The following is a 12120-nucleotide window of genomic DNA, read 5'->3' as shown; positions in this document are numbered from 1 at the left end:
GGTCAGAGCAGTCAGTGGTGGTAGCCAGGCACCATCTAGCTGTACTGGACTCATTCTGGTGGAGGCTGTGGTAGTTGTGGTCCATTAGTTCTTTGGACTAATCTTTCCCTTGTACCTTGTTTTCTTCATTCTCCCTTGCTCGTAAAGAGGAGAGACCAGTGGAGTATCTTAGGTGGCTGCTCACAGGCTTTTAAGACCCCAGACACTACTCACCAAGGTAGAATGTAGAACATTGTCTTTATATACTGTGTTATGCCAATTGAGCTAGATGTTGCCCCAGATCATGGTCCCTACAGCCCTCCACCCAGCAATTCAGTCTTTCAGGGAGTTCAGAAGTGTCTATGGAACTTCCATGACCTTTCCTTGTACAAGTTGTGCTGGCTTCCCCAGTATCGTGTACTGTCTTACCTTTCACCAAAGTTATCACTTATCTATTGTCTATTTAGTATTCGTCCCCCACCCTTCCCATCCCTTGTAACCAGTAAAGATTGTTTCTTTTAGTGTGTAAACTTTTTCATGAGTTTTTACAGTAGAGGTCTCATATAATATTTGTCCTTTTGTGATTGACTTATTTCACTTAGCATAATGTCCTTCAGTTTGATCCATGTTATGAGATGCTTCACAGATTCATCATTGGTCTTTATTGTTGCATAATACTCCATTGTGTGTATTTACCACAGTTTGTTTATCCAGTCATCTGTTGATTGGCATCTAAGTAATATAGAGGTTTTTTGTTTTAATATAGTTTAGCATACCGTCACTATTTCAGATTTTGTAACCGTTTATGTCATTTGCACAATTTACTTTAGGATATCATGTTTTATTTGTTTCTAAGAGCTTTTTATGTATAAAATGTTAACCTGCCAATCATTTATTCTGTGCTTGTATGTTACCTCTGCTTATAAAAAATGTTGATAATATTTTGAAATTATTTAAAATTTATAAAGCTGTCCTGTCATTTTTTTAATTAGGATTAATCTCATAAATTTATATATTTGATTACTATGATAAATGAGATTTTTCCGATTTTAATTTGCTACAGGTTACTTATATCAGATAGGAAAATTATTTCATCTTGGATGTCAACTTTATAGCCAGCCACCTTACTGAGGATTCTTGACATATGTTTTATATTTTAAGTTGGTTGTCTACTATGTAATAAAATCAATAATTTCCTGAACTATAACAGCTTTAAGATATGTTATTATTTTAACAGAAAATTTATCTTTCTTACCTATATTCAGTGACAACACTTCTAGAAAAATATTTATTTTGAGTACAGATAAAAGACATTTTTGTTTAATACTTGATTTCAATAAAAATGTTTATAATGGTAAAGGTAATATTGGCTGTTAGTTTAAAATATAGCATTTATTATGTTAAAATGTATCCTTTTAGAAATTTTTATTATGAGACATAGAATTTAATCAACTACAAGTTTTGCATCTATTTATTATAAGTTTTCTCCTTCCATTTCATGGTGTGGTGAAATTTATTAGAGCATTTCTTAATGAAAACATTTCTCTGGAATTTCCAATGTAAACTATAAAGTTTTAAAAAATCCAAAAATTTGAAACTGAATTAAAATAATTTTACTTTTATTAGATTAATAAATATAATGTGATGAAATATCATAAACTATGTTCATCTGTTGAAATAAAATTTTCAATTTTTAAGTAAAATTGTTCTCCGTCAGGTATGATATCTATTATTATGTTTTTCTTGATTATAATAGTTTGTATGTCTTTCACAATGTGAAATGTTGTCTTTGTCAAAAATTATAAGTGTATTTTTCAATTCTGTAGTATTATACTTAATATGCTTCATAATATGTAAATCTTTTTCTATTTTCTTTAGGTTCATTTTGTTTCCTTTCTTAACTCCTCAGATGAATGTGTATTCTTTTATTGGCATTTATTATTACTTGATAAAAAAGTACATTTGCTTCTTACAGTTTCTTTATATCTAGTTCATAGATTCTGTTACAACATTTTCTTATGTTTTAAAAGTATTTTATATTTGAAGAAAACAATATGAAAATAAACTATGAGAAGGTTTTTATTTTTATTTGCATAACTTGACATTTTGGTTATATCTTCTTATTAATTCTTAGTATTAGGTTATTCATGTCCAATTAAGTAGTTAGTAAATTTTAATATTTGCATTTCTTTGGGGCTTATTATATGATCGATATCTATAAATGTACAATAAATGTTACAAGAAAGGCTTTACTTTCTGTTGCAAGGTTACTCTATTCAAACTATATACCACATATATCAGCATGTTAATTCTGTTCCTAAGTCTGTTGTTATTGTATTCATTGTTTTCTTCCTTGATCTGCTAATAACTGAGAGAGGTCTAATAAATATTGAACTATTACTGTGTTTCAATGTTTTTCTGCAAGCATTTTTTCTTTCGCTGCGTATTTTGTTGCTAGTTTTTTTCAGAACAATGTGTGGGTAGTGTTCTTTCTCTGTACTTGAATAGTACAAAGTGTTTGTTATCTTCACTTGGAAATGATGATTTGACTAAAGCTAAAATTATTGGACGCATTGTCCCCACTGTGGCCTTCTGATCTCCACTGTTAAAAATTGTATTTGAGTTCTATATAAGGTTGATTGATTATTCTTACTCTTTAATTTATTTTTTACATAATGCAGACATTTCAATATTTCTGTAAATATTTCTACCCCATTTCCAAATCCATCTTCCTCTCAAACATTCTAGACATCAAACTGTTCTTCACCAGTTACCCTCCAGGAAAACCACATACTCATTGCTCCTCTCAGGGATTACTGTATCACTAGCCTCCCAACGCAAGGAGGCCTGGTGGTGCAGTGGTTAAAGTGATCAACTGCTAACTGAAAGGTTGGTTGTTTGAAACCACCAGCGGCTCCGCTGGAGAAAGATGTTGTAGTCTGCTTCCGAAGAGATTTATAGCCTGAGAAACCCAACGGGGTTGCTATGAGTTGGAATCGACTTGACGGCAGTGGGTTTGGTTTTTTTGGAGTCTCGCAATGCAGCACAACCATCTAAGTCACAATCTGTATTGCTCTCACCTGTGCGACATTTTGATAAGTCCTCAGCAGGAGACGTTTTAGCTGTTTCCATTTTCTATAGAAGCAGTTTACCACCATGGATGAATATATGCTAAATAATACATTTTGTTGAGTCAACACAAAGTGGGAGTTGTTCCTTTTGAAAAAAAAAAGTGTCTTTGGTAGTCATGGTTACTATTTATAGCAAAAAAGTTTTTGTTAGAATAGTCGGCCTTTCTTTAAAAAAACAAATTGTGCCCTTTAAGTACAAAAGTCTATTATATGGATCAACATTTGTAACAATGTATGTTAAAAGTATAGTAGGTCATAACAGGCCCTCTGTAGGCCCAATTTTTATTTTATGAGGTCTATGATAACTTTTATACATTTTAAATGAAGACTTTTATTTTAAAAGGGAAGATTGTAAGTACTTTTGGGCATGCTAATATTGAATCTAAATTTTTTCTTTACTCTCTTCAATCAAATTTTTCTCTTCATCAAGAAGCTAAAACTAAGTAAACAGACTAACACCCCCCATCAAAGTCCCATGTCTTAATCCAGAAGTAACTGTGAATATGGTACCTTACATGGCAAAAGGTGCTTTGCACATCAATTAAGTTAAGAACCTTGAGATAAGAGATTACACACTGATTTATATGGGGTCTAATGTAATCCTATGGGCCCTTAAAAAGGGAGAAACTTTCTATGGTCCGAGGTAAATGGGGCTACCAAAGAATGGTCAGAGAGATACAATGTTCCTGTCTTTGAAGATGGAGGAAGGAATTTATGAGTCAAAGAATGTGGGTGGCCTCTAGAAGCTGACAATGGTTTCTCCCCTAGAATTTCTAGAAAAGATGGCAGCTCTGTGTACACTTTGATTTTGGCTCACTGAGACATAATTTGGACTAATGACCTACAGATATGTAAGATAATACATTTGAGATGTTTAAACCACTAAGTTTGTCGTAATTTTTCATGGCGGCAAGAGAAAACTAATACACTACCTATCAAAGGAAATTATATTAAATTTACCTAAAGATTGCTCCCTCAAGTGTCTGTCAGTTTACTGTACTACAGTGGCTTGTGTGTTACTGTGATACTACAAGCTATGCCACTGGTATTTCAAATACCAGCAGGGTCACTCAAGGTAGATGGGTCTCAGCAGAGCTTCAAGACTAAGATAGACTAGGAAGGAGGACCTGGCGGTTAACTTCTAAAAAAATTGACCAGTAAAAACCTTATGAATAATAGAGGAACATTGTCTGATATAGTGCCGGAAGATGAGCCCTACAGATTGGAAACTACTCAAAATATGACTGGGAAAGAGCTGCCCCATCAAAGTAGGGTCGACCCTAATAATGTGGATGGACTCAAGCTTTCAGGACCTTCATTTGCGGATGTGACACAACTCAAAATGAGAAGAAACAGCTGCAAACATCCATTAATATTTGGAACTTGGGATGTACAAAGTATTTATCTAGGAAAATTGGAAGTCATCAAAAATGAAATGCAACACATAAAGATCAATATCCTAGGCATTAGTGAGCTGAAATGTACAGGTATTGGCTATTTTGAATTGGACAATCTCATGGTCTACAATGCAGGGAATGACAGATTGAAGAGGAATGGCCTCACATTCATTGTCAAAAAAAAAATTTCAAGGTCTCTTCTGAAGTACAACGTTGTCAGTGATAGGATAATATCCACACCCTTACAGGGAAGACTAGTTAATTCGACTATTATTCAAATGTATGCATCAACCGCTAATGCCAAAAATAAGGAAATTGAAGATTTTTTCCAAATTCTGCAGTCTGAAATTGACCAAACATGTAATCAAGATACATTGATAATTACTGGGGATTGTAATGCTAAAGATGGAAACAAAGAAAAAGGATCTGTAGTTGGAAAATACAAACCCAGTGATAGAAACAACACCAGAGATTGCATGATAGAATTTTGCAAGACCAATGACTTCTTCATTGCACAACATAAATTCAACAACATAAATGGTGACTATACATGTGGACTTCACTGAATGAAAACACAGGAATCAAATCGACTACATTTGTAGAAAGAGATGATGGAAAAGCTTAATGTCATCAGTGAGAACAAGGCCAGGAGCCAATTGTAGAACAGACCATCAATTGCTCCTATGCAAGTTCAAGTTGAAGCTGAGGAGTCAAGTCCACAAGAGCCAAAATAAAACCTTGAGTATATTTCACCTGAATTTGGAGACCATCTCAAGAATACATTTGACACATTGCACACTAATGACTGAAGACCAGGTGAGTTGTGGGATGACATCAAGGACATCATACATAAAGAGAGCAGAAGTTCATTAAAAAGACAGAAAACAAAGACAAGACTAAAACTGATGTCAGAAGAGACTCTGAAACTTGCTCTTGAAAGTAGAGTAAACTAAAGCGAATGGAAGAAATGATGAAGTAAAAGAACTGAACATCAGAATTCAAAGGGTGACTCGAGAAGACAAAGTAAAGCATTATAATGAAATATGCAAAGACTTGGAGTTATAAAATGAAAAGGAAAGACCATGCTCAGCATTTCTCAAGCTGAAAAAACTGAATTAAAAATTCAACCCTCAAATTGCAATCTTAAAAGGAGCCCTGGTGGCACAGTGTTTAAGAGCTGGGCTACTAACCAATAGGTCCATGGTTCAAAACCACCAGCCGCTCCTTGGAAATCCTATGGAGCACTTCTACTGTGACCTATAGGGTCACAATGAGTAGGAATAGACTCCATGGAAATGGATTTGGTTTTTTATGGGCAAAATGTTGAACAATGCAATAAATATCAAAAGAAGATGAAAGGAATGTACAGAAACACTATACCGAAAAGAACTTGTTGACATTCAACCATTTCAGGAGTTAGCATATGATCAAGAACCTATGGTATTGAAGGAAGAAGTCCAAGCTGCACTGAAGTCATTGGCAAAAAAAAAAAAAACAGGGCTCCAGGAATTGGAGAAGTATCAATTCACATGTTTCAACAAATGGATGCAGTGTGAGAGGTATTCACTCCTCTACGCCAACAAATTTGGAAGACAGCTATTTGACCAACTGACTGGAAGAGATCCATATTAGTGCCCATTCCAAAGAAAGGTGATCCAACAGAATGCAGAAATTATCAACAATATAATTAGTATCACACACAAGTAAAATTTTCCTGAAGCTATTTCAAAAAAGTTTTGCAGCAATATGCTGACAGGGAACAGTCAGAAATTCAAGCTGGATTCAGAAGAAGACATGGAATGAGGGATATCATTGCTGATGTTAGATGTACCTTGGCTGAAACAGAGAATACCAGAAAAATGTTTATCTGTGTTTTATTGACTATGCAAAGGCATTTGACTGTGTGGATCATAACAAATTATGGATAACATTTTGAAGAATAGGATTTCCGGAACACTAGTTGTGCTCCTGTGGAACCTGTGCATAGGCCAAGAGGCAGTCATTCAAACAGAACAAAAGGATACTGTATGGTTTAAAGTAAGGAAAGGTGTGCGACAGGGTTATATCCTTTCACTACACTTATTTAATCTGTATGCTGAGCGAATAATCCCAGAACTTGGAATAAATGAAAAAGAATGCATCAGGATTGGTAGAAGACTCATTAACAACCTGCAAAGCGTGGATGACACCCTTGCTTGCTGAAAGCAAAAAGGACTTGAAGCACTTACAGATGATGATCAAAGACCACAGCCTTCAGTATGGATTATATCTCAACATAAAGAAAACACAAATCCTCACAACTGGACCAATAAGCAACATCATGATAAATGGAGAAAATATTGAAGTTGTCAAGAATTTCATTTTACTTGGATCCACAATCAATGCCCATGAAAGCAGCAGTCAAGAAATCTTATGACATATTGCACTGGGCACATCTGCTGCAAAAGAACTCCTTAATGTGTTAAAAAGCAAAGATGTCACTTTGAAGGCTAAGGTGTGTCTGACCCTAGCCTTGGCATTTTTAGTTATCTCATATGAATGCAAAAGCTGGACGATGAATAAGGAAGACTGAAGAAGAATTGACATCTTTGAATTATGGTATTGGCAAAGAGTCCTGAATATACCATGGACTGCCAGAAGAACGTACAAATCTGTCTTGGAAAAAGTACAGCCAGAATGCTCCTTAGAAGCAAGGATGGCAAGACTCCATCTCATGTACTGTGGACACGTTATCAAGAGAGATCAGTCCCTGGAGAAGGACATCATGCTGAGTAAAGTACACAGTCAACAAAAAAGAGGAAGAAGCTTAAGGAGATGGATTAACATAGTGGCTTCAACAAGGGTCTCAAGCATAACAAAGATTGTGAGGATGGTGAAGGACTGGGCAGTATTTTGTTCTCTTGTACACAGAATCTCTATGAGTTGGAACCGGCTCAATGGCACCTAACAGCAACACAAGGAAGACCAGTTAATATGACTATTATTCAGATTTACACACCAAACACTGATGCCAAAGATGAAGAAATTGCAGATTTTTACCAAATTCTGCAGACTGAAATTGATAAAAGATACAATCAAATGCACTGATAATTACTGGTGATTGCAATACAAAAGTTGGAAACGAAGAAGAAGGATAAGTAGTAGGGAAATGTGGCCTTGGGGATAGAAACTACGTGGGAGATAGCATGACAGAAATTTGCAAGACCAATGAATTATTCCACGCAAATACCTTTTTTGAATATCATAAACATTGACTATACACGTGGACCTCACCAGATGAAATACACAGGAATCAAATTGACTACTTCTGTGGAAACATATGGTAGTGAAGCTCAATAGCATCAGTCAGAGCAAGGCCAGGTGCTGACTACTTAACAGACCATCCATTGCTCATGTACAAAGTCAAGTGGAAACTGAAGAAAATTAAAACAAGTCCACAAGAACCAAAATATGACCTTGAGTATATCCCACCTGTATTTGGAGACCATCTGAAGAATACATTTGATGCATTGCACACTAAGGAATGAAGACCAGACAAGTTGTGGGATGACATTAAGGATATCATACATGAAGAAAGAAAAAGGTCTTTAAAAAGGCAGGAAAGAAAGAAAACACCAAAATGGATGTGAGAGGAGACTCTGAAAATTGCTATTTAAAGTAGAGTAATTAAAGTAAATGGAAGAAATGTTGAAGGAAAAGATCTAAACAGAAGACTTTAAAGGGCAATTCGAGAAGACAAACTAAAGTATTATAATGAAATGTGCAAGGACCTTGAGTTAGAAAATCAGAGGGGAAGAACACACTTGGCATTTCTCAAGCTGAAAGAACTGAAGGAAAAATTCAAGCCTTGAGTTACAATTTTAAAGGACTCTATGGGCAAAATATTGAATGACCCAGGAAGTATCAAAAGAAGATGGAAGGAATACACAGAGTCACTGTACCAAAAAGAATTGGTCGACATTTAACCATCACAGGAGGTAGCATATGACTGAGAACAAATGACATTGAAGGAAGAAGTCCAAGCTGCACTGAAGCCATTGGCAAAAGTCACGGCTCAAGGAATTGATGGAATATCAGCTGACATGTTTCACAAAAGGACGTAGAGCTGGAAGTGCTGACTCCTCTATCAAGAAATTTGAAGACAGCTACCTGGCCAACCGACTGGAAGAGATCTATATTTAATGCCCATTCCAAAGAGAGGTGATTCAACCAAATGCAGAAATTATCTAACAATATCATTAATATCACACGCAAGTAAAATTTTGCTGAAGATCATTCAAATGCAGCTGTAGCAGTACACCAGCAAGGAACTGCCAGAAATTCAAGCCGATTTGCAATTGGGATTTGGAAGGTGGGATAAAATTGCTGATGTCACACAGAACTTGGCTAAAAGTAGATAATACCAGAAAGATGTTTATCTGTTTATTATTGACTGTGCAAAGGCATTTGAACGTGTGGACCATAAACAATTTTGTATAACATTTCCAAGAACGGGAATACCAGTACACTTAATTATGCTCACGTGGCGTCTGTACATGGACCAAGAAGCAGTCGTTCAAACAGAACAAGGGTATTCTGCATGGTTTAATGTCAGAAAAGGAGTGTGTCAGAGATGAATCCTTTTCCCATATGTATTCAATCCGTGTGCTGACAAAATAACCTGAGATGCTGAACTATATGAAGAAGAACATGGTACCAGAATTGGTGGAAGATTCATTAATCAGCTGAGACTTGCAGATGACACAACCTTTGATTGCTGAAAGCGAAGAGGACTTGAAGCACTTACTGATGAAGATCAAAGTCGACAGTCTTCATGGGAGAAAGATGTGGCAGTGTGCTTCCACAAAGATTACAGCCTTGAAACCCTGTGAGGCAATTCTGTTCTGTCTTACAGGGTCTTTATAAGTTGGAATTGACTCAGTGGCAATGGCTTTGGTTTTTGGTTTTGGTTAATCATCCTTTAGCTATGATAAAGAACAACAATCATTTTGTGGACTAAAGTATACTTATTTTACAATTATGGGAAAATAAATTATTTCATGAAAATTATAGAAATTAGCACACAGGAAGCATTCAATAAATAATATTAATCAATTAATAATTATTGTTATTTATATTTTTATAATATTCATAGTGGATTTTATCAATGTCCCAAACTTCACATTTCTGAACTAGTCTTTTAAAAATTTTGCAAACATGTATGCGTGATTTTAAAACCATTTAGAGTCATACTTTTAACTCGTATTAGACAGGGAAGCAAAGGGAAAATTTACATTTTAACATATCTAATATGTTGACTTGTGAATTAATGAATTATTTATTCACTTGTCCTGAGTGTTAAATTCAAGGAGTAATCTAAGAGAACTCAAAGTACACATAACATAAAAATAGGAGAGTCTTTCAACTTCTGGTAACAAATAAATATTTGTCTTCAAAAAGTACCCATAGGAAATGTAAGGGAGCCAAAAACTCCAGTATTGTGGCTGTCTCACTATGTCAGTTTCTTCTCAGGAGCAAAAGCCAAGAAAGGATTAGACATGGAAGTGATATATTGAGGGAATCATCTAGGAAAGAGAACAAAGGAGAAAGCAATATAGTAGATGGGGGGTTGGGCGGGCTACACCTTTTAGACAGCATACCAGTTTGATCCCTTTGAAAGGAGAGAGGGAAGGAAGGATTGGGTAGAAAGAGTTTTAGGCCATCCACAGTTCTGAAAAAGCCTTGACCAGGTGTATGAAAAGTCTCCATGCTAAGCTTGTCCATAGGAAGAGTCCCAGGTTAGGTAGGAATTGTCCAGATCTAGTATCCCCTCCTGTGCTCTAGTCATTGGTGAGGGCAGCACAGGATACGTCCGTCAGTGTGACCTCCTCAGTACATGGAAAGGCGTGGCAGTTGAAGGCTTTCGGCCACCCATGTTTCGACAGGTTCTTTTGAAAGGAGATTTGAGTCATGCCCTTTCATTGTCGCCTCATCCCAAGAGAATGTTTTCAGAAATAATCTTCATCATCTAAATTGAGTATGCAAACATTTATTTGTTGAATTATAAAATTTAAGTTATTCATTTACAAAGCTAAGTATTGAAGCAATTTGAAACCATCATAAAGATATAAAACAACAGTTGCAAGGAACATTTTAACTTTGCCAACATTTCTAATTTAATCTCACTTCAGAGATCACTTCTTGTTTTCTCCATCTCAAATCTCTATCAAGCCTTCCTCAAGCATTTATCAATCTACTCCATCTGCCTTGGAAATAGCCTTCCACAGCTCTTTCATCACTGACACAACCCTTAAAGTTCCATCATTATCTACTACTTTGAGTCAACTTTTGTTGTACAAAAAGAAGTGACAAATTTAAAAAAGTCAAAATTCTAATAAAGTTCAAATGAAAAACATTAATGTAATAACTGATGAAACTAAATTACAGTCTGCAAGGGAATGTTCTATACTTAACTTTCCTTTCATTTTGGTATGCCAATTTAGTGTGTCACACCTTACTTTCTATATTTGTTCTCTTGCAAAACTTCTGTTTGCACAGTGTATTGAGACTTTATTCAATTTTCCCCCATGTATATAGTACTTCTCATGTTGTTATGCAAGAGCCTGTGATGATTAAGTTACTGCTAATAAATCCCAATGTAATTGAAAATGAAAATGTCAACAAACATGTTGATAGATGCTATAAGGTCTTCAACTGAATGATACCAGCCTTATTTATCTGTTTCGGTACAATCACTAATATAAAATAACCCATTGCTGTCAAGTTGAATTCCAGCTCATAGTGACCCTAATATATTAAAATCTACATCTATCTGTCTATCTAATCATACAATACCATGACCATATTTGCTTTTCTTATGCTTTGCCTCTGACTACTCAACGGGACTAGTTCTGCCTTCTATTTGAGTTTAAGATTTAATGTCTGTTTAGATAAGGCCAATTGTCTATGGTATCTTCACTCTGAAGTATTACCAGGACCTATAGTTTCAAATGTATGCCTGGAATTTAGAAAACCCTAAACTTTATTATGACTCTGCAATTTATTGGATTATGTTATTATTTTGTAAATGAAATACTTACAGATTATAAATATTTGGAGCTAAACTAGATCTTGAAATTATCCAAATCCATCACCTCATTGTACAGATGAGAAAAGGTAAAATGACATGTCTTTGATGGGTTACACAGTTATATACTGGCAAAGAAGAAGGCAATGTCCCTGTCCACTACCACTCTCTCGCTGAGAAGCACAATGCAAAATTAAATAATTCAAGGGAAGTAAACTTTTTATATCACTTTAAGATTTTTCTATTTTATAAAAATCCCTTATTGTCAAAAGAAGGAGCTCTGGTGGCACAGTGGTTAAGTGCTCAGCTGCTAACTGAAAGGTAAGCAGTTCGAACCCACCACTTGCTCCACAGGAGAAGGATCACAGCCTTGGAACCCTTATGGGGCAGTTCTACTCTGTCCTATAGAGTTGCTATGAGTTGGAATCAACTCTACCGGTATTGTCAAAAGTGTAATGTCATTTGAATTAAGCTCTGCACGTTTTCTAGTACTGCCAATGTGGTCAGAACTGATGAGACAATACATACATGACATACAGATTAAAAA

Source organism: Trichechus manatus, unplaced genomic scaffold (genome assembly GCF_000243295.1).
Source record: "Trichechus manatus latirostris isolate Lorelei unplaced genomic scaffold, TriManLat1.0 scaffold00074, whole genome shotgun sequence".
NCBI classification, from domain to species: Eukaryota; Metazoa; Chordata; class Mammalia; order Sirenia; family Trichechidae; genus Trichechus; species Trichechus manatus.
This window is presented reverse-complemented; position numbering follows the sequence as displayed.